We start from the raw sequence: 3,806 nt of genomic DNA on the forward strand, positions 1-3,806 counted from the left end.
CACCCCCGGGTCCCTTCTCACAGAGGCCCCCCCGGCAGCCCCCCTGCAGCAGCACCTGGCCACGGGCACCAGCTGCATCTGTTCTCCTGGTGCGCGTAAGTAGGTACCTCTCACGGCAGGCACTAGCATGGCTTTATGCTCTTTCTGGAGGGCTGCCCCTGGCAGAGAGGTCTGTATGTAAACCACATGCTGGTTGGAAACCACAGGTACAACAGGGGACTCACCGAGACATCGGCCTAAAATCACTAAGGTCCAAAAGGACCTGGCCTTCTGCAAGGTCAGACTTCTTTCTAGTTTTGAATGTGCTTAGAGTTTGCCCATTAGATAGTCTTTTAAGGGGGTGGTTTGAAAGTAAAGGTACTCCTCCTACCTCTAGCGCTCCTGCGCAATGGTAACAACATCTAAAAATTGTTGATTTATTTTTTTAATCAAAATCATTTTGCCAAGGGTACCTGGAAACTGACACCGCTGCCAAGTAATTTTCTTCCCTGGATTTGCTTTCCATGCAAAACCTAGAAGGCAGTTGTGGAATAATTACAGTTATCTCACCTCCCTCATCAGCCAGGCTCCTGCCCCGTGGTCCCTTGTGCATGCAAAGCTCTGTCCCCTTTGTGCTTCCTATGTGGCACAGGGTCGTTTAGGTGGGACGCAGGATCTGGCCTCTCTTTATACATCACGTTGACTCATCAGAGCCTAATTACTTCAATTGTCACTAGGGGAATGTTGGTAATGCAGTAGTTCCTGGGGACCAAGAGGGGAGATGAGCAGCAAGGAGCTCTGGGATGATCAGTCCCATACCTTAGCAGGTACTTGCTGCTTGCAGCAAGGAAGAAGGCAAATCATGAGACCGTTTCAGACATTCTGAATGAATTTGAGAGCAGTTAATAAAACGAGCCTCGCAAAAAAAGCCATTTAATCTAACGCAATCATATGGTCACATAAAAAACCCAAGCCCTTATCTTGTCGGTTTGCTAAGGCTGCTTGACAGACAGCTGAACTCTCCCTTGTGGCTATCAGCACAGCGGGGCCGCTGCAGGCCCTGCTTTCAGCAACAGGCCTATCTGCATGTAAAGGCTGGTTTGTCTGTCTCCCAACAATGCTATCCCAAACCTAGCCCAACATTGCCTCTTCTGACAAAGCTGCAGTCTTCTGTGCCAGCAAAAGTATCAGGCCTTAATGTTTTAGTGATCAGAAATCTTGGCCCAATTTTTTACAATGAGAAGAAACTGTGTTCCAAATACAATTATAACGGGACTAGCTTTATTTTAAGCTAAAATGGATTTTGAGTAAGTTGAACATCAATTAAATGTGCAACATTTAAAGTCTGGAGGCCTTTTATTGGTAAACTCCACTTGTTCTGGAGAAGACTTATCTACCTGCAGGAGGGCAGCTAATTTTTATAAGGCTATTTATATAGTAGTTTCTGGGCTAATCTGGCTAGAGATCAGTCATTGCCATTTGAAAGGATGCTTTGGTAAAGTAGAGATGTGCATTTAGAACGGCAGTGGAAACTTTTCATGTAAAGTCTCACCATATGCTGAGCAGACGTTTGCTAGCATGCCAAGCACGGTACCAAACACTCAACGGCAGAGTCAACACCACAGATAGACATTACAAAATCCCTTGAACTGCTGGATAACCAGCAGCATGATGTGAGTGCAGAATTCTTCCGCAGACGGTGTGACTCTGGCCTCAATATATCACTGCATCTATAAGGTATCTAGATCAATATTCAATCAGATTTTTTCTCAGCTTAATTTTTCACTATTACTGATGTAATGTTATGAGCAAACAGGGGAGAGTGAGGTGGAGTCTGACCTCAGGCACTATCAACAGAATAGTTCTTATTTGTTTCATTTGGGTTTGTTGGGGTTTTTTCCAAAGACATGCATAAAAACCTAAATCAGCACTTGCACTGAAATTTCAGAAATGCTCTTTAGAAGACAAACTTTTCATTTAGGAATGAAACAGATTCAGTCTTCCAAACTGAACTTGACTGGCCGGCAAGAAGCATGGGATCAGAAACTATTTTCATAAATACAGAATCACACTACTTTCACAGAGTTGTTCTTAAGAACAGACAGTACATCGAAGCTCAATTTAACTTACCAATCAAGTTATGATTAGATTGTACACACCTCTGCAAAGAATGTTGCAGAAGCTAGATAAATAAATCCGCTACGAGAAGCATTAGACAGATCCATAGCAGACAGTCCCTCGATGGCTATTTAATACAGCTGTCGGCAGGAAACCTCCAGTTCAGGAAGGCCCGAGCCCACCGCTTGCCCAAATCTGCCAGACAAAAATAGCGTTCTCTGATATTGTCCCTTCTGGAGGCATTGCTTACTGGCAGCTATGAGTAGAGGCAGGATTCAGGTCTAGCTGGACCTCTGGTATAAATCGCCATGGCCCTTCATGGCTGCAGCGTGCTTGTGCTGCTGGCAGTGACAGGCTGGGATGCCGTAGGTGGAAGACACAGATCTGTCTGTGTGCTGTTCTGCCTGGTGGCTGCTCTTTCAGGGAAAAGGGTATTTGTGGGCATATGCCATTCATCAAAGTAAAAAACCAAAAAAATCTGTTTCAGATGTTAGGCTAATACTGAAAATAGCATTTTACACTGTCAGAGCTACTAGAATTTATTGCAGAAAAAAATTGCAGAATACTCATTCACTTAAAACTGGAATGGTTATTTATCAGTTGCTCCATGAAATCTGTGTTAGCCGTCTCTCTTCTCAAAGGAGCATAACCGTCGCAAGGACTCTGTCACAGCAGCTGCTTGGGATGACAAAATGACAAGAGTTGTGGACGTGCTGATGGGAAGGGGCTGTGGGAATTCCTATAACCCGCCTTCCCCCCTCCAAGCGGGGCTGTCGCCAGCCTGAGATCCGGGCAGCCATGGCTTTGCCTGGGTGACTCGTGGAAACCTCCGAGGGTGGCGATTTGGATCTCGGCTAACAGCGTGCTGAGGAAAGACAAAGTGCGAACCACAAAAGTAACGCCTCTGTGCTAGAGTTAGGCTTTTGATTTGCTTCCCTTTTGGAGACCCATTTTTCATGGTGGGGTGAGTACTTGCAGTGAGATACACAGTTTGATATTTTACAAAGCAACCTTTCCATTTCTGACCTAGCAGTAATCTTCACCATAGGAACAGAGGGGCATGCTCCTTTACAGCTAATATAATTGTCAGCTGTTTGCAATTGCTCCTTAGGAATGGGATTTTTTAAATATTGCTTTAGGCCTTGTTTAAAAAATTATTTCGTGTATTTAATGTGACACACAGCCATGAAACATTTTAAGTCACAGCATGTGCAGGACAAAGAAACAACCATGATGAATGTTAATCAAGTCAATTTCTATGCAAACTAAAATTCTTCCAGTGAGTTTCCTCAAATTCATTGCCAATGGCTTACAAATATCAACTCATATCAGAAATGAGCAGGAGAGTCAATAATATGTGCTGCCTGCTGTATTCAGAAATGTTTATGAATATGATAAAGTGTTTCCTGTCCTCATCACATCAACTCTGGGTATAATACATAATTTTTGCATCAGCTAAAGATAAAATTTATGAACTCTGGGAATTTTACAAATTTCATTTGTTTTCCCAAATATTTCTAAAATATTTTTATTGTCGCTGATTTCAGCATTAATTTCAGTTCAAGCCTAACAGAAAAACCTTTTCTTCAGAGATATTCAGTCTCAGAAAGGACTGGATTTAGCCTTTTTTAACATCAAAATAAAACTACTTTCTTAAAAACTATCATGAAATCTCTTTGTTTCAATGCACAGAAAATTAAACACTCAGT

The 3,806-nt window shown here is 42.9% G+C and overlaps 1 protein-coding gene across 2 annotated transcripts in view; it reads right to left on the minus strand.

Moving 5' to 3' along the window:
* The window catches only part of ABCG2 (ATP binding cassette subfamily G member 2 (Junior blood group)), a 24,033-nt gene that overhangs the window by 18,733 nt on the left and 1,494 nt on the right, over positions 1 to 3,806 (minus strand). The window lies entirely within an intron of this gene.

This window comes from Egretta garzetta, unplaced genomic scaffold (genome assembly GCF_000687185.1).
Source record: "Egretta garzetta isolate BGI_Z169 unplaced genomic scaffold, ASM68718v1 scaffold615, whole genome shotgun sequence".
Lineage (NCBI taxonomy): Eukaryota > Metazoa > Chordata > Aves > Pelecaniformes > Ardeidae > Egretta > Egretta garzetta.